The sequence below is a fragment of the Peromyscus leucopus genome, chromosome 6 (genome assembly GCF_004664715.2).
Source record: "Peromyscus leucopus breed LL Stock chromosome 6, UCI_PerLeu_2.1, whole genome shotgun sequence".
NCBI lineage: Eukaryota > Metazoa > Chordata > Mammalia > Rodentia > Cricetidae > Peromyscus > Peromyscus leucopus.
The window spans coordinates 80,667,232-80,690,696 of record NC_051068.1 but is presented as its reverse complement, the minus strand read 5'-3'; the positions used below and the strand labels follow the sequence as shown (position 1 = coordinate 80,690,696).

At 39.3% G+C, this 23,465-nt stretch overlaps 1 pseudogene; it reads right to left on the bottom strand.

Moving 5' to 3' along the window:
* Positions 1-7,841: 7,841 nt before the first annotated feature.
* LOC114707245 lies at positions 7,842-16,218 on the bottom strand (annotated as a pseudogene).
* Positions 16,219-23,465: the final 7,247 nt, after the last annotated feature.

The window sequence follows — 23,465 nt, the reverse complement described above, 5'->3', positions numbered from 1 at the left end:
GAATGTGATGGGGAATATAAAGGCTTAGGCTTTCTCTAAGTTAAGACAACTCAAGTGGCCATCAGTTGTTCTGTTTCCCTGCTCCAATCTTTTGTTGTTCGGATAACTTAGCTGCAATTTTAGCTTGTGCCATGATCTTATTTGCCTTTGAGGACAGAATGCCTATATTTGGTTTGTTTGTCTTTTTTAAGACAAGGTCTTATGTAGCCCAGGATGGCCCAAAATTAGTTATGTACCAGAGGCTTATTTGAACTCCTGATTCCCTTGCTTTTACCCTTGAATGCTAGAGTGTGAGTTATCATACTTGACCAGAAATCCCTCTTTATGTTGGGTGACCCAAACTAGAGACTCTAATAGGCTGCTAAAATGGCTACTGTAATTTCTAATTTCATTATAATACCACATGTCTGCTACATAACATCTACTTCCCACTGTCACGGCAGTAGACAGTTGACATAATAATGTCTGGAAAGAACCATAAAAAGAATGAAAAGATAATGTGATCTAATTCCCAGAAAATATCCACCCATTCCTAGAAAAGAGAAGAATACAGCCAAGTATGAGGGTTATGCCTATAATCCTAGCACCATGAAAATGAGGGCAAGGGGATCAGGAGGTCATGGTTATTCTTAGCTACACAGCAGTTCAAACCCATCCTGAGGTTCTATACAATTCTACCATGTTGTTATTTGTTTTTGCTCATTTGGGGGGTCCACCACTCAGTTCCCAAAAATATCTCACATGGAGTCTTATTATTACTTATAAATGCCTAGCCTTAGCTTGGCTTGTTTCTTGCCAGTTTTTCTTGTCTTTAAATTATCATATCTACCTTTTGCCTCAGGGCTTTTTTCCTCTCCTTACTTCTGTAAATCTTACTTTCACTCTTACTCAGTGGCTGGCTGGGTAGCTGGCTTTTAGCATCTTCCTGTCATTGTTTTCTTACTGTTTTTTCCTTTTTTGCTCCTTGATCTTGATCTTTCTTTTATCTCTCCTTTCTTTTCTTTTGGTTTTTCAAGACAAGGTTTCTCTGCGTAGTTTTGGTGCCTCTCTGTAGACCAGGCTAGCTTTGAACTCACAGAGATCCACCTGGCTCTTTGTCCTGAGTACTGGGATTAAATGTGTGTGCCACCACTGCCCAGAAGGATCTTTCTTTTTTCTCTCTGCCTACCTTCCGCCTATCCTTTTTCCTTCCTTGCTATTGGTCATTCAGCTCTTTATTAGACCATCAGGTATTTTAGACAGGCAAAGAGTCACAGCTTCACAGAGTTAAGCAAATAAAAGAGTTAATGCAAAATAAAAAATGCAACACATCTTTGCATCATTAAACAAATATTCCAGAGCATAAACAAATGTAACACATTTTAAGATAATATTCTACAACACTACCATCCTCCCCCATCAAAAGAGAATACTCCTTTCCTTTATCAGCACATCATCCCACTTCATTGCTTTTATTTGATAACCTCCCACCCCACAAAGAGAGCTGAAGTTGACTTGGGAGTTTTTTTCCCACTTCTATTTCTGGCCAAGAATAAATGTGCCCTTCACTGCTCAATTGGCCTTGTCATTGGTTCCACAATTCTAAGTAGGGAAAGATTATGCTTGGGAGGAAACATTGGAAAGCTTCCATCCAGCAGGCTGAACTTCTCAAGGCTACATCAGAAAGCAACCTCCTGTCCTGTCTCTGTGCTTCCTTCACAAGTGACAATTTCTGATAAACAGCTGGTGCCCACACTCTGACTATATCTGCTTCCGAAGAACACAGCCTGTGTCACAGGGCATGGTTCCTGTCTGGGCTGTGGCAGCTCCAGACCAGTCTTAGCTTTCTTGAATCTAGAGAAAAGAAAAGGACAGGCAAGAGACTGTGACTCCCTAAATGGTAAGCCTTAATGCTACAGGATTCAGTTCCTTATAATACATGTTCCACCATTTTCCCTTTTCTTTTTAAAATTTGAGACAATATTTCATATAGCCCAGACTGTCATTGAACTTACTATGTAGTTAAGGGTGAGTGACCTTGAACTCCTGATCCTTGTGCGTCTGTTTCTAGAAAACCCTGGAATTATAGGTGTGACCCACTACACCCGACTTTCCTGTCTTTTCAATGTGATAGAAAATAGAATCCAGAAAATAATTGGAAAACAATATACACTTATTGAGTGTGTGGTTTGAGTTTAGCAATATGCTAGGTACTTTTTATATATTGTTACATTTCATCCCTGCAAGTAGTTCCATCAGATAGGCACTCTTATTGTGTTCAATTCATCAAAACCTTGATATACTCTGTCTTGCAAAGAAGTTCGGGCAGCTCCATAGTGAATGAAGAATGATCTCATCTCTGATCTCCTCGGTGTCCAGCCTGTCTTCTATAACATGAGTCCCTAAGAGAGCTTTTGTCTCACGACTGGCTGGTGCTTACATCCTCCTCTTTTACTTTCTCCTTCAAGTCTCAACTTTGAAGATCTCACAGCCCCTCCACGATCAAGCTTCAGTAGCAGATCAAAGACACATGCAGTGCCAAACCTCCACCCTAAGAAATAGAAAGGAAGAAGATCTCAGCCCACATCCTGTGTTTAAACAAAGTTCCCACAGGTGAGTAAACCCAGGCAAATGTTTATGAACATTCTCCAGCTCATTACCAACCACTCTACCTGGACTTCCAAAAAAAATCACCCACTTGTTCATCAGTAGCACGCTGCCAGCAGCTGAGCTGCTGTGTATAGAGCCAGTGAAAAGTGAACAACTTATTGGAGTCATTCTTTTCTTTCCTCTTTTTAGTCCTTTTATTGGTAGGCTATTGCTTAGGTAGCCTAGACTAGCCTAGAGCTCTTTATCTTCCTGCCTTTGCTCCTGGGCACAGGGACTACAGCTCTGACCCACTCTGTATGTCAGACTCTGGCGTTTTGTTTGAAGCCCATGTCCTGAAGATACTGGAGTGAAGATGAAGGAACAAGAAATAATCTTGGCTTCACATTCCACTTAATGGAAGGAAGGAGATTGAAATCTGTTATTAGACAACCTCATCACAATTCAGGCATGCACACTATACAAGAGATTTTAGTTCAGATTTTGCAGTAACTTCTTATGCAGAAAGAGTTCACGGACAAACGAACTGCTTTTGAAGTGTCAGGGGAGAAGGCCCTGAAGTTCAGTCTTTACCTTCCTGGCTCTTCATAAGGCCTGAGGTTTTTCAGGTCTCTAGGTATATTACAGGCTAACTAACAGGTCTCACCTATCTTCAAATGCCTTCTTCAATCCCTGCTGTCCATGCACTGACCTTAAGGACTACTGCCCCTTCTAAACCCCACTCCTGTGTCTGCTTTGTAGGTGGTCCTCTTAGCAGGGTTCCCAAGCACCCCTGTAAGGATATGCTAACAGGGCCATCTATTCCTTGGCTTAGCACACTGTTAAAAAGTCCCTGTCTTTTACACTAAGGTTAGGCCTGCCTGATCCAGGATTCAGAAGACAATGCAGGAGATACATAGCTTCATGAATATGAGCATGTTAGCACAAATTAGAGAATATCACTTTGCTGTATTAAAAACAGACTTGACCTTAGTTGGTGTTTCCTTTCTGCTTACTTGTTTTTGGTGCATTTCAAGGTTGTGACACTCCTTTCCCCCTATTTATCTTTCCAGCTTTTCCAAGATAACCCCTCCTAAGAAAGAAGTTGGGAATTGATTCCAGGCGAGTAGACAGCATTGAACTTCCTAGCACTGACCACCAGATGGTGATGTTTCCATAGTCTTCATCTACCAGTAAGGCACCATGTCAAAATAGGGAAGGGGAGAGAAGTCACTGGTGACTTTTAGTTTGCTGTGGTTGGGCCTGGTCAACTGGCTGAAATAGCAAGATTGATGCCCTCAGAAACACACTATCAAGTGTGTGTTTGAAAGTATGCACTCACAGAGATACATGTGATACACTAGAGTTACCTTTTTCAGCAGAGCAGGAAATCCCCACCCAAAGATAAGAAAACCTCAGTTCAAACTAACAAAGAATGTCAAGTTGAAGTCAAGATATAGGATGTTTAGCATCTTTAATATGAAATCTTCTGGGAAGTGTTTCCTCAGAGTCAGCACACAGAAACTATGTTTCAGAGGTGGCCAAGGTTGTACCTGGCAGCCGAACTTGGTACTGTCAGAGCCAGTTAGGTTGTACTGCTTTTGAAGACATGGAGAGCAGCTGATGCTGGGCAATGTGAGAGTCCAGGAGAGGCCATTGGTGACAGCTTCAGTGACAGTTGAAGGCCCAGGATGAAAGGGGTTATGCAGAGAAATTGAAGTTTGGCACCATGACGATAGCCTATGAGAGGCTATTGGGAGAAAGTGCATCCAGTTGTAGTAGCAGAAGTCTTCAGCAGTTTGGAGACACCAGTACCATGAGATGATCACCAAGATGAGCAGCAGCTGTGGAGTGGTATACCACACATGAGGCGAGAACCTAACTCCTTGTCTTTTTAAGTTGTTGTAGTTCAGCCTTTGCTCACTGATACACAGGACATAATATTAGAAAATGGTTTTCTATTTTACATTATAGTTATAGCATTATATTGATCTGAGATTATGTGAAATCAGATTATGTTAGCTGTGCATTTAGAATGCAGGCTTTGGATTTGAAATAGGTGGAGAACCGCAGATCCAGGGAATCAATGTCCTACTAGAGAAGACAGGAGTTGAGAAAAAACAGCTTGCTGGGTAAAGACGCTTGACATTATGACATTGTGCCTGATGCTCTGAGCTGGAGCTGCCATCAGAAAGTTGCTCTCTGACCTCAATTCATGCTATGGCACATGCACAATCTTTCTCACATACAAATAACTGAATGTAAAAAAATTATTGAGACCTATTTTCATGCTAATTGTTCTGGTAGAATGTGAAGATACAATTTCCACAGCTTTAAGCCTAGTACTGAACATTTCATTAGGGTTCACTTTATGTATCATTTTGGACTCTTGAGGGACTTTCATCAGCACTGCCTGTGTTCTGCAGTTCGGGAGTCAATGTGGTGCCTTCCTGAGAATGGTCTCGGCTGCTGACATGTCCTATAAGTGCCCTCAACCTGATCAATGTGCCAAATATGTGAAAGTTCCTGTTCACAGTCTTGACAGTCATGACAATGGACCCAGCCCTACAGAGGACTGTAGGACAGCTGGCCCCACCTCTTGGCCCAGCACACTCTCTTTGACCACACTCCCCTCATGCACAGCTGTTACTTATACGCTGGGGAAAGGTTTCCACCAAAATCGCAGAAACCAAAGACACGCATGCCCTGCCTACAGATTTTATTTCAGAACTTCAGGTAGAAGCAAGATGGCTTTTGCCAGGAGTAACAGACTTTTGAGAGCCCCGAGGACAGGTGGCAGATCAGGTATAGGTACAGCAATTAGAAGCTGGTGTTCAAACACCCTCTGCCTGGCATGTCTGCTAATATGTGACTCCACTAAGGCACTGGAAGACATTTCTGTGATTTACAGTGGGGTACTGGTGAAGGAGCCATTGTCCCAGAGAGCCTGCTTTCATGACTGCTTCCATTCTCTGAAGGAGCCATTCCTGGCTCTCTCTGGACAGCGGAAGCAACGCAACCTGAAACACACAGCACAGAGTAGGCTGGTGAGCTTGATGATGCAGTGGTCACTTCTAGAGGTGAAGAGATCTGTAGGTGTGGTGGCCCATAGTGGGGCTGCAATATGCTCTAGAGTCTCACATGTAAAACAAAAGATAACTCCATTATCTTTTAAGATGGGATCAAGAAACACTATCATATTATGCCAGCCTCTACCCTGGCTTTAAATAAAAAGTTTCTTTTATCCACCTAAGTCATTCATGACATCTTTATACATACTGGGCACACAGTGTATTGTAAAAAATATTTTTGTAGGATCTACATATAGAGAATAAATAAATCTAAGAAAATATGGAATAATAAGTTTAAGTCATTGGTTCATCTCCTGAATGATGGAGTAGAGAACACTGGTGAGGGCTTCTTGGTAACTCTTCAGGTGAGGGGTTAGTGTAGCTTTGAAGAAAGCTTTCATAGGTTCTAAAGTAGATTACTACAGTGAAGGTCAGCATCATTTTGAAAGAGTCATACATACCTTTAAGACTCAGGTAGCCTAGAAACTGCCCCCAGGTAGGCCTGCTTTTCCAATGACCATATAATTTCTGGCATCAAAATTGAGTTGTTGGGGAAGATCAGTGATCGTCCATCACTTGGGCAAGGGCAGTGGGATGAAGGGAGAACAGTCTCCCTGGGCAATATACATATCAAAGCTGCCCTTGAGTTGATGAATAGACATTTATGTCCCATGGACATGGCTCTGATGTCCCTCACTTGCACTGTATACTTAGAGGTATTTCTTCAGAGTCGAGGTTAGAGGAAGATTGTCATCACAGAAATAGCCACTGAAGGCATCCATATGAATAGCCCAGACCATAGCACCTCCTAAGACATTCTCTTTAAGTCACTGAGCCTGTTTAAGGATAGAGGACAACAGTCAATTTCACCCTTATATGCATGACCAGAGCCTCAGCACATTGAAGGAAGTGATCTTACCTTGACATGGAAGCTCATTAACATTGTCATAGCCATCCCATTCATTGCCTAGATAGACATATGGCACTTCCTGAGAACTAACCCTGTTGTAATGGATTCTATTCTTTGAGTGACTGCAAGTCTTTAAATATTCAATAGGTTTAGATTTTTTAAATATTAGTGACATGAAAGACAAAACCTCACTTACCTATTCCAGTTTCTTCCTTTCATTTCAGAGGGTTTCAATCAGTTTTCTAATGGGTTTTATTAGTAGTAAATAAGATCGAAATATATTTGCTTTGGTGGTATAGGGGATGAAACTCAGGTCCTTGCACATTATAGGTTCTTCTACCATTTTGACTCTACCCCAGCACTTGTTCTTTTCTTGTGAGAACTGTCAATAATATTCATGTCAATAATATTTATGGCATATCATAGCATACTATGATCTCATTTTTGTAACTGTAATACTGGATATTGAATCCAGTGAGTTATTTTTTGATGTCCATGTTTATAGATGTAACCAACCATCTTATTAAGTAAGAAATACAGAACCAATGCAGAGAAGAAAGCTAAGAGGTCAGAGCTAAGAGCTAAAAACCTTACCCTTACTATGGTGGTGGTCCTACCTCTCCAAAAGAGACCTACTTCTTGTGTCTGTCTTTTTATAGAGTTTCTGTTCTGCCTTCTCATTGGTTGGAAACCCAACCACATGACCTCCTAGTCACTGCCTGTCTGTACAGACCTCCAGGTCTTCTATGGTTGGTATTGAGATTAAAGGTGTGTGTCTCCAATGCTGGCTGTATCCTTGACACACAGAGATCTACCTAGCTCTGTCTACCAAGTGTTGGGATTAAAGGCATGCACCACCACCACCCAGCTTTCCTATGGCTTGCTAATAGCTCTGACCCCCAGGCAACTTTATTTATTAACATACAAATCACATGTTAGTACAAATAAAATATCACCATACATGTTTATAGTGCTGAACTTAGAATCCTGCAGTAACGAGAAATTTATTCATTTCTTTCTGTTCTAATATAAATGACCTTCAAAATCCCCAGTGTTGATTGAAGGGAGATTGAGTGTTACTAAGTGATCTACATTTTTCTTAGAGACTCACACTATATAAACACTTCAGATACCTGGTGTGACACTGTGTTTAGAGTATGTAGGAGAAGGCAGGATGAACATAAGAATCAACATATTTTGACTCCTACATCACTGTATAGCTCTGTGTATGAAATTCAAATAGCACTGTACAGTCATTCTACTGACCTCATAGTTGGCTCAGATCCCACATTTATTCATGTAATATCCTGTGGACCACAGCTAATAGTAGGGGCCCTGACTCCAGTGGAGAATGGGTCCTTCAGGATGAAGGCTTGTCCATAAGCTGGGAATCCAACAATGAGTTTCTCAGCTGCAGCCCCATTGTCCTTGCAGTAATTCATGATGTAATCCTAAAGTGGCAACAGATTGGCTATGGGTACCAGCAGCTGATCCTCTGTGCTTGGTTCTGCTGGTTCCCTGTTCTCTCAGGTAAACTGTATCATGTTAACTACACGAGGTTCACTTAGTTTTGTTCAAAACATTCAAATGAAGTAATAATTGAGATACAATCAGTGACTTACGACTACATTTGCTAAACTCAGGTTTTTGTTCCTGAATTTCTATACAATTTATGTTGTCTCTGGTTTGCATTAGCATAAGTGTATTTAGTTGGGCCTTGATATCAGTTGGGAATTTAAAAAGAGGACATTTTCTCCAGTGCAACCATTCCAATAGTCACAGATACTATAGGTCAAGACCTGGATGTAGTCAAGGGTCCTGGTGGAGTGGGGAGGACTTCAAAAACATTTCTGATTACATGTCTCACACATAAGTAAGCAAAATAACTCTACTCAAAGCCTGAAAGCAAAATTATAGAGCAGCAAGACATGCCAAGAGTAAGTATATTCCTTTGGGAGTTCTATATTAAGGTGCATCACTCACTGTGACAGCTGGAAGATCTCATAGCTAGATTGGAGGATGGAGACATGAGCAGCTCCTTTGGCAGTGATCATCAGCTGGATAGATTATTCCTGATGGCATCCTGATCAAAAGCTCATGTTAGAGTATATTTGCAGTTGATTTCAGCTCCTTAAGTTGTACATACTTACATAGAAGGTGCTATAATATATTTTGTCTTACTATAGTTCTGTCAATATCACAATAATGTCAGTAGTAAGGATAGTATCAATAAATCTTACAAGTACATTTCACAAAATTCCACACATAGCAACCACTCACAATCAGAATCCATATTCCAGATGGCTGTTAGGTTTACCTGCATCTCTACACTGTGAAGCTGAATGTCCTTGAATTTAGCTTTTGCTGTAGGAAATAGCTATAATTTAATCAGTAGATAGACTATTTCATAGTGCTGACTGACACCTGTCCAGTGAAATGTTGAGCTGGTGAGTAGATAATGGATGGGTAACAGGTCCCATTCAGTTTCAGCTGTTAATTTACCTGTGATTTTTATAGCTCTAATTTTCTTTGAACATTGAAATTATCTCTTATAGTGGAACTACTTGGGTTTCCAAAAGGCATGCAAGGAAAATGCTCAAAAGTGATTGAAATGACTAATGAAGAGAGACATTATAAGCAGAGAGTAACATCTGTCTTCAAATACTGAGCACTTGTATTAAAATATGCATTGTTTTATTCTCTGCATATTCAACTGGCAGAATTACAATCAGTGTATGGAAGTTAGACATTTCCCTAGAGGTATGTTTCACCTATAAATGGGGGTACTGTTTCTCATAATTAGGGCTGTCCAGCCAAAAAGAAATTAGCATTAACTTAGCCAGTTATTTTACATTGAAATCATTCTGAGGCTAGCTGCCAATTTGGTGTATGGATCAATATAGAAAAGAATCTGTCTGGGGAGAAAGTAAGTCTAAAGTTTATCAATAGTCTTCGACTTTCACTATTCCTTTCTGTTTCCCTTAGTTGCTGTCCACTTTTGCTGATGGTGTCAGCACAATATGGCAAGTTCCTTTTCATAAACTCCAGATTGGTATTCATCAAATATCTTTTGGCCATTCCAGGTTCACAACAGTCAACATAGTCAGAGATAGACCATCCCATCCTCCTTCTTACTAAAATATCTTATTCTCTATTTACCATCCTATAGAAGTATGACCAAATAAGTCCTCAAGTAAGAAAACTGGGGATACTCTACTCTTTCTACTTCAAATTGACCACAGTTCCTACTTATTATCATCCTCCTGTCTCTGTACAAGGATGTACAGGATGTTCTACTTTCAATGTTAGAGCCATAGTGGGAGCCCTGATAACCTCTTCCTTGATTTAGTTCAGTTTCTTCTTCCTCTGTCTTTTCTTTTTCATCTCTAATACATCTTTCATAATTAATATGATACCAGTTTTTCAAAGTGTTTTTACACTTTGTAAGTAACTCAGAACTTCCCCTTTACTTGAGGGCATTTTGTAATTTCTTTAATGCAATATACAAATTTCCACATGACCTGATTCTTGACAGCTATTCAGTCTGCTGAGCTTGAGAAACACCTGCTCATTACTCATTCCCTTTCTCACATAAACCTACATGTGCCATATCCATCCCCATGTAACTGAATAACACCATTTTTTTTTCATGTTTGAGGCTCAACATCACTTTTTCTTGGATGTACTTTCAGATTTTTCCAAAGAACAGGGGGATTTCATTGTGTTACTTATATATTCTGTAGACATTTAGATAGTATTTATGAAAATTTGCTGCAATTGTTCACTATATTTCAGTCTTCTACCTCATATTGTTCTTTAATGCTGAGAAGTTTTATTTGTATCATATAGTCAATATTTCATACAGACCATGTATCAGTAACCACAGACAATACTGTAAAATTGTTGAAGGCAAATATATATATATATATATATATATATATATATATATATATATATATCATGGGTTGTTATGACACTAGTTGTGTGAACTTGTGTAAGTCACTATCTTAGTTTTTTATCTATAAAATAAGGATTACAATGTGTATGATATATATGTTATACAGTAAATGTGAAGATGAAATAAATTATAGTTTTTAGTACAGCCTGTAAGAGATAATGTCTGGCATATAACTTGTTGAATAAATGTATTATAGATTTCCAAGGATCTTCAGAATGTCAAGATTATACAATTCTACATTCATGTTTAATTTTCTTCTGTAGTCACTCAATTCTTAAATGAAATACTGGAATTTGAATAATCTCAGACCACAGACTATTCTTGCCTTCCCCATCTGTGTCAGGACAGTGAAGAAATACTTATTCTGTGATCCAGGGTACTGCCAGTCCAGGTTCAGCCCATCCAAGTTATACTGGTGCATGAAATCTGATGGCTGAGTTAATAAAAGTCTGATAGTTCCTAGGAGTGGAGACCATGGCTCTGAAACTGAGGAAGATCAAAGAATGTTGGATAAGACCTTAGTAATCTGAACACATTGGAATAAAAATGCTCTCCAGCTCAATTTATGCTTCTAAGCTCTTTATCGGGACTCTTAAAAAATAGTGGTATGTATTCCTGCAGTTCTCTGACTTCCTTTTTGTTTTTTCTCTTTCTTTTCATCTCTGCACATCCTCCCATCATGATCTTGATGTCCCTCTCCTGCAGAATCTCTCCTCTCTCTTATCAATTGGATTCCTAGAGCTCAGCCTGGTGCCTGGCTGTGGATCTCTGCATCTGCCTCCATCTGTCACTAGACAAAGGCTCCATGATGACAGCTATGTTATTTGCTATGCTGGTTACCAGAGTAGACCAGTACAGGCACCCTCTGGACCACTGCCACCAGACCAAGGTGGGGTCATCCTTGTGGATTCCTGAGATACTCCCCAGCACCCTGCCTCTTCCTATTCCCATGATGTCCGCATCTATCATGGCATCTTCCTCCCTGCCCTCCCACTCTATCCCTGTTCCAGCTTGACCCTCCCAGTTCCCTATATTCTCATCCCCTCTCCTCGCCCTCTGCCACCCCCTGCCCCAGTCCACTCATGTAGATCTCATCCACTTCTCCTTCACAGTGTCATCCATATGTCCCTCCTAGGGTCTTTCCCTGTTAGCTTCTCTGGAGTTGTAGGTTGCAGTCTAGCCATCCCTTCCCTCACATCTAGTATCAACTTATGAGTGAGCACATAATGTCTGTCCGTCTGAGTCTGGGTCACCTCACTCAAGATGATACTTTCCAGTTTCATCCATCTGCCCTCAAATTTCACAATATCATTGGTTTTTTTTTTTCTGCTGAGTAGTACTCCATTGTGTATATGTGCCACATTTTCTTTATCAATTCTTCAGTTGAGGTGAATCTATATAGTTTCCAGGTTCTGACTATTACAAATAATGCTGATGTGAACATAGTTGAGCATGTGTCCTTGTGGTAAGATTGAGCATTCCTTGGGCATATGCCCAAGAGTGGTATAACTGGGTCTTGAGGAAGACTTACTTATTCACAATTTTCTGAGAAACCACCATACTGATTTCCAGAGTGACAAGTTTGCATCCCCACCAACAGTGGAGGAGTGTTACCCTTGCTCCACATCCTCTCCAACATATGCTGTCTTCAGTGTTTTTGATCTTAGCCATTCTGACAGGTGTAAGGTGGTATCTCAGAGTTGTTTTGATTTGCATTTCCCTGATGACTAAGGATGTTGAGCAATTCCTTAAATGCTTTTCAGCCATTTGAGATTCTTCTATTGAGAATTCTCTGTTAAGCTCTGTAACCATTTTTTATTTGGATTGTTCAGTATTTTGAAGTCTAGCTTTTTGAGTTCTTTATATATTTTGGAGATCAGCCCTCTATCAGATGTGGGGTTGGTGAAAATCTTTTCCCATTCTGTAGGCTGTCATTTTATCTTATTGACTGTATCCTTTGCTCTACAAAACCTTCTCAGTTTCAGGAGGACCCATTTATTAATTGTCGCTCTCAGTGTCTGTGCTACTGGTGTTATATTTAGGAAGTGGTCTCCTGTGCTGATGTGTTCAAGACTACTTCCTACTTTCTCTTATATCAAGTTCAGTGGAGCTGGATTTATGTTGAGGTCTTTGATCCACTTGGACTTGAATTTTGTGCATGGTGAGAGACATAGATCTATTTATGGTCTTCTGCATGTTGACATCCAGTTATGCCAGCACCATTTGTTGAAGATGCTTTCTTTTTTCCATGGTACCCTTTTGGCTTCTGGTCAGTTTTTATGCCAGTACCAAGCTGTTTTTATTACTGTAGCTCTATAGTAGAGCTTGAGATCAGCGATCATGATGCCTCCAGAGGTTGCTTTATTATACAGGATTTTTTTTAGCTATCCTAGGTTTTTTGTTTTTCCATATAAAATTAAGTATTGTTCTTTCCAAGTCTGTGAAGAATTGTGTTGGAATTTTGATGGGGATTGCATTGAATCTGTAGATTGCTTTTGGTAAGATTTCCATTTTTACTATGTTGATTCTACCTATCCATGAGCATGGGAGAACTTTCCATTTTCTGATATCTTCTTTGATTTCTTTCTTCAGAGACTTAAAGTTCTTATCATACTGGTCTTTCACTTGCTTAGTTACAGTTTCCCCAAGGTATTTTATATTCTTTGGAATAGTTTGTTTTAAGAAAAACTTTATTAATGCTATTTTCATTGCCTTTATTTCAAAAACATTTTAGTTCAGTTTCAGATATTACAATATCAGACAAAATGGTAAATCATGTTTGGACAATAATATGTTCTACTTCCTAAGACAATTAGTATATGTTTTGAAATAGAATATGTACGTTCTTGGGAATAAAATATATGAAATGTTGGTTTCTGTAATCTTTAAGTATGGGGATTTTGAGAAGACAACATTAAAATTCTAGGCTCATTGCTCCTTCCACTGGGATTTTGTTGTACTTACATGGTGACTGGTATTTATCAAGTGATCCATGAAGTTTTGAGGTAAGAAACCAGTGAGTTACATTTTAAGAAATACCTTTTAAAGGAGCTTATTTGACAGGGCCCAAGCTTGCTATAGTTTTGTCCACATATGGAATCAAAGAAATCTCATTTCACACATCAAAACATGTATAAAAGCCAAATCAAATTGGATTAAAGATCTAAAGATAATACCTAAGACTGTAAAACAGCTAGACAGCAACATGGGGAAAGCTCCCTGACAGTGGTCTCTGGGTAGTGTTTTGGGCAGTTATGAAAGTCAAAGAACAGAAAAGAAGAGTGAAATTAGGCAGCGTGATTCATTGAACTAAAGCATCTCAAAAGCAAAGAAGAAAAAAGGCAACAGGGTAAAAACACAAACCAGAGAATAGGAGAAACTACTTATGAAACATACATATGCCAAGCAATTAATATTCACAATATATTAAGAACTTAAACAATCCTATAAGCAAAAAATAACCTGAGTTTCATATGGGCAAAAAGGTGATGGAGATATACTTTAGTTGGTAAAGTACTTGCCATGTCAAGAATGATGACCTGAGTTTGGATTCCCCATCTACATAAACATGGGTATGGTGAGTAAGTCTGTAAGCCCATTAAGTAGAATTTCAAATATTTGCACTCCTGGAATTAGAAGATAGAAAGATGTTTAACAGGGACTGGAATATAGACAATGTCTGTGGATATGTTGGTCAAAAGAAGTACAAAATTTTAGTAAGATAGGAAGAATATATTGAAGAGATCACCTCTGTACAATGTGATGCCCATAGTTTATTAAGAGTGTATAGGATTTTGGAACTTGGTGACAGAATAGATATCACTGCAAAAAAAGATAAGTATGTGAGGTAATGAATTTGCAAATTAGGGCATACATAACTCAAAACATATTGTGCATGGTAATATATGCATCTGTGTCAATTACAAATAGAATTGAAAGGTATTAGCTGAGTTCCATTTTAAGAAGTATTGATATATGTTAAATAGTGAATCAAAAGATACCAAATTAGACATTCCCTTTCTTTTACTTGTTTTTAAGGTCATTAAAAGGTTGGTAGTTATTTGAGTCTTTATTGCCTGTCATGTGACCTGTTTTTTTTTCCTATTCCAGCATACACATAGATTAGGTGAGTGCAGAGGCGGGGTCAATGTCATTAGGTGTCATGCTGTGCTTCTTACATCAGGCCAATTAAGTTGGTAGGTTGAGCATGCATTGCCGAGGAACAAGAAAGATAGTCTGATGTAGAAAACAGTGACCTGTGCTTACAGTTTTGACTCTGATTCTATTTCTCTCCTTGTACCTCCAATGTCTGGTCTCTTGGTACAGGTGACTGATATGAGCATGCTTGCAGATGAATCCAGAAATTTTAGCTTAGGAACTTGTCACTGACTGGGAGTTAGTTACTTTTAAATAGGAGAGATAAATTTGGAGCTTAGATAGGCTTACCGGCATTCTAAGGATAGATACTGAGCACCACAAAAACTCAGTAGTTGTCAGTGTGTAACCTTCATGAGGTCATACTACAGACTAGCAATGACAGGTGAGCCCACATTGTAATATGAATTTTAAAAAGTCTTATTAATAAAAAAAACCCAGAGGCATATATTGAGGTGAAAATTAAGAGATCAGAGGAATAGGACAAGCTACAGCCAACCTCATGTTACCAACTCCTCAGCTGATCTTGTTTCCTCAGATTAAAAGCCTCTGACTCCTCACCCCAATGGATCTCACCTAAACTGCTGCTAAAAGGCTCTAGTTCTTGGTTCTCACACCTTAAGAGCACAAGTTCCTGTTATCTCCTATCTCTTCCATAAGGATATTACAATTGTTCATTACATTGATGACATTATGCTGATTGGGCCAAATGAGAAGGAGGTAGCAACCACTATAACCTTGTTGATAAAATATATTTGCATCAGAGGATGGGAAACAAATCCAACTAAAATTAAAGGGCCCCATTACTCAATAAAATTTCTAGTTCAGTGATGTGTGGCATGCAGGTAAATTTCTCAATGTTACAGGTAAATTGTTCCTGTATTCCTCCACCTTCAAGAAAGAAGCCCAATGGTTAATATGCTTATTTAGATTTTGGAGGCAGCAAATTTCCTACTTGTGTGTGTTACTCAAGCTCACATACCAAGTGACTTGGAAAGCTGATAGTTTCGAGTGAAGCCTAGAATAGGAGAAAGCTATTTAACAGACAGGTCCAGGCTGATATGCAGGCTGTTCTACCATTTGAGGCATCTGATTCCCAGGTGAAGGCAGGTAGGATAGAGACTAGACTTAGAGTTTCTATCTCCGGTGAAGAGTGCAAGATCCTATGGTCTGAAGGAATCTTTGTAAATAATGTCAGTGACTGGTTCTTCAGATTCCATACCTAGAGTTCTGAGTTGAATTCCATATGGTATGGTAGCACTGTGGTGGGTAAATTGGCATAGGCAGGCCGATGGGTGGAATGGACCTAGAGGACCTGCCTGGACTCCAAAAGGTGTAGAAGGGTGTGGTGAGTAGGGTGACTTATAGATGGGTGGAGGGTGGAGTGAGTCTGAGGGGCTCTGGAGTACCAGGTTAAACTCCACATGGTGTGGTCTCAGTATGGTGGGTAGAGTGGCTGATAGACAGGCAAATGGGTAGGATGGGTCTGCAGTACCTGCTTGGAGTTCTGGACCCATATCCTTTTCTGGAGAAGGCTGAGTTAGAATTAAACCTCGCATTCCATTTTTGCATTTGTTGCTGGTGCTTTTAGTTTCATACAAAAAATTCCACAGACTTCACCCATAGTTTTCCTTCCCTGATATTTTTAACCCACTTGGTATATGGTATGCAGAATGGGTGCAATTTCATTATTCTTCATGTGACAAGATATTTTTGGAAATGCCCAGGAACCACACATTAAGCCAAAAGTATGCAGAAAGCCTGTCAATTGCCTATCTTGGTTAGTATTTAGAATATTACTTATGCATCTTCCTTTCTCAACACATCCAGGAAACTTGAAACAATTTGTAATTTGCATACAAGATGACAGTTTCCATAAGAATTAAGTGTAAAGACTGTGGGAGGACACTAAAATTCCATGTTCATTGCCTCTTCCCCTAAATTCTTATTCTGTTGCACTGATATATGGATTGACTTTTATCAAGTAATCACTTAGTTTTGACACAATAAATCAATGGGCCACACTTGAAGAGATTCCCTTCTACTATTCCTAAGAAAATATGTGATCCAAGCTCAGTTAGTTTATGTGAATTGATGATGGTAGGTAGGTAAAAGAAGAGACCAATTCTGATTATTAAGAATAGAATAATTTTATGTGTGTGATGTATACCAAGGGGCAAGCAAGTGGTGAGAGCAGATAAATGAGTTAAGGCAAGTCCCGACAGCAGTCCTGACAACGGGCAATGAGAAGTAACTCTATGAGGAAGTGGGAAGTAATTAAACTGCATCACAAGCTCCTTGGAATTTGAGCCATGTATACAATAGATTCAGAAAGCAGAAAAAGGTTAGAGCAAATTTCAGAGTGGTCATCTTTGATAGCAGCAGTGATAGGTGGTGGAACAGAAGGTCTTCAGAAGAGAGACTCCAGGAGCAGAAAAAGGTCACTGCAGAAGTCACTGTCAGTGATGAATTAGTTGTGGAGAACAGAAGGTGATGAACCAAATAGTAGATGGTGGTGGGATTTGAAGTGATGAGAAGTTTGGAGCCATTCATAGAGACCTGAGCATGAGGAAGAGGTATATGTCTAGAGAAAAGAACCACCTGGACAGCATCACAAGTGAACTTCAGAGTCTGTAGGACAGGTATGTTTTGTAAGATGCTAAGATCACCTACACCAAGGGATGTCTGGGAGCAACTCCTGAACATAGAGGACAAAACAAAGACCACTTCAGGAATAGTAGGCTGGGACAAAGTAAGAGGAGTGGGAATAAGTCCATTAATCAAATTAAATGAGATAGCAGTTTTGGAGACAAAACCCAATAGGCTTTAATCTTTACACTGCTGTTTAAGAAAGGATTTTGTTCTAATAATATGTAAATGGAATAACTCCAAGGAATGAGTGAATACAGTTAATCATCACTTTTACTGACAAAGAGGGAAAGAAATGGTCAATTTGTTGCTTTGCTATCTAAATTCTCATCTATCTATCTATCATCTATCTATCTGTCTATCTATCTATTTATCTATGTGTGTATATATACACACACATATATATCTTGTATATAAATCATTTAAAATTATATAGGCTACTCCATATCAGAAAGCACTCCATAGTGCTTTCTGAGCTCTAGTCCAATATTTTCTTTTAGTAAACATGAAATCAAGGTAGTATTGTTTCCCTACTGATAATGGATTCTCAGATGACATTTGTGAACACTGCCAAGTTTTATATTTTAGAGATAAGCTTGGTTAAGGATAATTTGACAAGACAAGATCGGAAGGGAAAGGTATGAAAGGTATGCTGGGGAGGGAGGCCCTCCAAGAGGCATGTGGTCAAACTGTTCCTTCTTACTAGTGAAGAATCAACTCAGCTCTGTGCCTGTGAACCATTGCTTACCCATATGTTTTGGTTTTTTTGTTTTTGTTTTTGGTCCCATTTAAACTTTTGTTTACCTTCAAATTCATCCTCAATAGGCTGACATTATTTGCTTTTGGCCACAGTGTGGAGACAAAATTCCATCCTGCGTGATAAATATTAGTGTCTTGCAGTCTGCTTCATTCACCAAATCTCAATGGAATTGTAAATAGGACTGTAGTGGACTAGGCTTCTAGAAGAGTCCCCAAGGTTTTGTTAACATGAGCAGATTTGGAGCATGAAGAGAAAGTGTTTCTAGGACTGGAACACAGACAAGGTTATTGCTAAAGCAATGTCAATCACTGGTCACAAATGCTACTTTTGCCACAGGCGTCTACATCAAAATCACAATTTTATGTGTATTTGCCACCTGTAGTTGATTCTTTTATTGGAAGCAGAAAATGTGTGAATTTTGGAGACAGATGTTCAGATTGTTCCTTTTTCAATTATCCATGATTTGAAACTTAACATGGATCTATATATTTGTACTTCAAACAAGGAATATTAATTACTTCCTTTTTAGAATAGCAATCCTTTCAATTTAGAGGATTGAGGTCATTATCACCCAAATACAAACAAATAAATAAAAAGAAAGAAACTGACAAGTCTTTTTTAAAAAGTCAATGATTCCTACTGATATTTTGCTATACTCATGAACTAGAGCCTAGTCCAGTCATCAGAGAGACTTCATCCAGCAACTGATGTCAGCAGATATAGAGAAACACATCAAAATAGTAGGTGGAGTTAACAGAACCATGGGAAATATGGGGAGGAAGGATTGTAGGAGCCAGGGGGGTTGAGGAAACCACAAAAACATTGCCCGCACAATCAACTAGCTAGGACTTGTAGGGTCTCACAGACACTGAAGTGACATTTGGGAACCTGTATGGGTCTGAGCCAGGTCCTCTGAATGTATGTTGTGGTTGTGTAGCTTGGTGTTCTTGTGGCACTCCTAACAGTGGGAGTGGGCCTGTCTCTGACTCTTTTGCCCTCTTTTGGGACCTTTTCCTCCTACTGGGTTGCCTATTCCAGCCTTGATATGAGGCTGTGTGCCTAGTCTTATTTTAACTTATTTTGCCATGTTCAGTTGAGATCCCTGGGAGACCTGCTCTTTTCTGAAGGGAAACAGGAAGAGTGGATCTTGGGGAGAGTAGAGGTGGGGGAAAGGAAGTGGGAAGAATGGGTGGATGGGGAACCTCAGTAGGGATGTAATATATGATAGAAAAGCAAATAAAAGGTTAATCTAGGTGTAGTGACACATGCTTGTTATCTCAGTGCTTGGATTAGAGGCAGGAGAACCAGAACTTCAAGTTTATCATCAGCTACATTCCGAGTTTAAGAGTACATAAGACCCTGTTTAAAAAAACAACAACAACAAATTCTAACAGTAAGAAATGAGAAGCATGTTTGCCTGTGCACTGTGAATGCATGTTCAGATCTGTTGTCCTTCTGAACCTGGGAAACATTTCCTTGATTCATGACAGAAGAGGTAACTTACAACCAGCTAGCCAGGGCAGGGATGAGACATACAATCCATCCCAAGTGTCACAGGAATTCTTAGCTCTCGATATAAAGTTTATTTCCCTAATGGGAGAAAGATTAACTACAATTGCTAAATAAAACTATATCATAATCCATTCTCTGTCTCTTTTCAAATGAGAAAAGTGAGGAAAACCATAGTACCTACCTTGGATTGTTCAGGTGAGGATTAGAGAGCAGATGAATAAAAATTTCTAGAATAACACTTGGTATTTATGTGCTAAGTAAGCAGTGGTAAGTGCTATTACTAATGTGGACAGTGATTCAATACAGAAATCAGAGTTCACCAGCATTATGTTTGTGCTTTTTTAAAGATATTTTTATTTTCATTTTATTGTATATATTTGTTTATCTTACAGGTATGTCTGTGTACCATATGTGTGCAGTGACTGTGGAGGTCAGAAGTTGACATTGGATCCCTGGAATTGGAGTCATAGATGGCTACTTGTTGCTATGTCAGTGCTGGGAATCGATTTTGGGTCCTGTGGAAGAACAGCCAGTGCTCCTAACTACTGAGCTATCTCATCCATCCTACCCCCAAAGGTTTATGCTTGATTTAACCTAGAAGTAATAGATTATGAGGTTCTTTACTTGACTCCTAGAGTTACAGATATCTCTAAGAGGATATTTATCAGTGCAGTACATATTGAATATCACTTTAATGCATTGCATTCAACAATCACTGCAATGCACAAAGTCTTCAAGTTAATCTCCTTCCTTTTACAGCATTCAAGGAAAGTTCTTCAGAAATCTGTGGTTTCATAAATCTATAAGTCCCTGAGAACATTCTCCATAATAGATGATCACTCCCTTCTACATTAGAGGCTCTGCTTATCAGCTTATATGCTCATTAATTGCCAGGCTTGATGCCTTCAATGTTCATACCATTAGCCCTTCCTATTCACCGACCTTATTAGTGTCTTTTCAGAGACACATAAAAAGATATTGAACATTCAGAGAAATGTGATTCAGTGCAAGGCATTTGGTGGCCTGAAAAACACTTAAGTAATGGCAGAAATGCAGTTCAGATACAATAAGATACAAACTATCCTTATTTGTAGATGAAATGATATTATATATAAAAGACCCCCCAAATTCTGCCAAAAAAATTCTAGAAATGACTAACAGTTTCAGCAAGTTGCAGAGTACAAAATAAACTTAGAAAAACCATCAGCCTTTCTATATACCACCAACAAACACACTGAGAAGAAGACCATGGTCACATAGCTCAGTTAGAACATGAAACTCTTAATCACAATCCTATCAAAGACAATAAAATATCCTGGAATAAATCTAACTAAGAAGGGAAAAGACCTATACAATGACAACCTCAAATCTCTGAAGAAAGATATTAAAAGAGACATTAGAAAATGGAAAGACATCCCATCTTTATAGATCAGTAGGATTAATATTATGAAAATGAGCATTCTAGCATTTCATAGATTCATTGGAAAGGCAATTGATAAATCCACACTATTCTTCACAGAAATAGAAAAAAAATCCTAAATTTGTATGGAATCAGAAAAGACTCTGGATACACAAAGCAATTTTGAACAAAAAGAAAAATTTTGAGAAATTGCCATTTCAGACTTGAAGATTTATTATACAGTCCTAGTAATAGAAACAATACAGTACTGGTACAAAATAAACACATAGACAAATGGAATAAAATCAAAGATCCAGACATGAGTTTACATAACTACTGCCATTTAATATTTGACAAAGTGACCAAAATCATACAGCTAAAAAAAGACAGCATCTTCAATAAATGATGCTGGGCAAACTGTATGTCCACATGCCAAAAAGATAAAATTAGATCTGTCTCTATCATCCTCCTCAAAAATTATCTCCAAGTGGGGATAAAAGATTCCAATTATAAGCCTGAAACTGCTGTGGGATATTCGGTATACTGTGAATGTGTTGCTCTGATTGGTTGATGAATAAAATGCTGATTGGCCAGTAGCCAGGCAGGAAGTATAGGCAGGATAAACAGACAAGGAGAATTCTGGGAAGTGGAAGGCTGAGTCAGTAGATGCCAGCCCACCATCCACAGAGCAGCACATAATGGCACACAGGTAAAGCCATGGAACATGTGACAACATACAGATTAACAGAAATGGGCTGAGTTTAAATGTAAGAGCTAGTCAGTGGTAGGCCTGAGCTAAAGGCCTAGCAGTTTTAATTAATATAAGCTTCTGAGTGATTATTTTATAAGCAGCTGTGGGGTCTGTGGGACTGGGAAGGACTGTAGAAAACTTCAGCTACATAGAAAAAAACTAGATAAATTTATGGGTGGTACCCTACAAGGTATAGGTATATGGAAGGACTTTTTTTCTTTACCTCTTTTTATTTTGAAAAAAAATTATTTTTTTATTTTATAATTTAATTGAATTTTACATATCAGCTACAGATTACCCAGTCCTCCACCCTCCCACCCCACCCCCGCCTTTCCCCCAGCCCACCCCCCATTCCTATCTCCTCCAGGGCAAAGATTCCCCCTGGGGATTCAGTTCAGCTTGGTAGATTCAGTCCAGGCAGGTCCAGTCCCCTCCCGAGCTGAGCAAAGTATCCCTGCATAAGCCCCAGGTTCCAAATAGCCAGTTCATGCACTAAGGACAGGTCCTGGTCCCACTGCCTGGGTGCCTCACAAACAGTTCAAGCTAATCAACTGTCTCACTTATCCAGAGGGCCTGATCCAGTTGGGGGCTCCTCAGCTATTGGTTCATAGTTCATGTGTTTCCATTAGTTTGGTTATTTGTCCCTGTGATTTTTCCAATCTTGGTCTCAACAATTCTTGTTCATACAATCCCTCCTCTTTCTTGCCAATAGGACTCCTAGAGTTCCACCTGGGGTCTGGCTGTGGATCTTTGCATCCACTTTCCTCAGTCATTGGATGAGATTTCTAGCATGACAGTTAGGGTGTTTGGCCATCCTATCACCAGAGTAGGTCAATTCGGGCTTTCTCTTGATCGTTGCCAGTAGTCTGTTGTGGAGGTATCTTTGTGGATTTCTGTGGACCTCTCTAGCACTTTGCTTCTTCCTATTCTCACGTGGTTTTCATTTATCATGAGCTCTTATTCCTTGTTCTCCCTCTCTGTTCTTGATTCAGCTGGGATCTCCCACTCCCCTAAGCTCTCTTTCCCTTGAACCTTGCCCTTCATTACCCCCACTCACATCCAGGTTGTCCATGTAAATCCATTTCTCTGTTATTGGGCAATTGCTGTGTCTTTTTTAGGGTCCTGTTTTCTAGGCAACTCCCTGGAGTTGTGAGTAGCCGTCTAGTCATCTTTGTTTTACATCTAGTATCCTCCTATGAGTGAGTACATACCATGTTTGTCTTTCTGAGTCTGGGTTACGTCACTCAGGATGATTTTTTTCTAGATCTTTCCATTTGCCTGCAAACCCCATGATGTCATTGTTTTTTTCTGCTGAGTAGTACTCCATTGTGTATATGTACCACATTTTATTTATCCATTTTTAAGTTGAAGGGCATCTAGATTGTTTCCAGGTTCTGGCTGTTACAAACAATACTGATATGAACATAGCTGAGCAAGTGCTCTTGTGGTATGATTGAGCATTCCTTGGGTATATGCCCAAGAGGGGTATAGCTGGGTCTTGGGGGAGATTGATTCCCAATTTTCTAAGAAAGCACCATATTGATTTCCAAAGTGGCTGTACAAGCTTGCACTCCCACTAACAGTGGGGAAGAGCTCCCCTCCTCCACATTCTCTCCAACATAAGCTGTCCTCAGTGTTTTTGATCTTAGCCATTCTGACAGGTGTAAGGTGGTATCTCAGAGTCATTTTGATTTGCATTTCCCTGCTGATTAGGGATGATGAACAATTCCGTAAA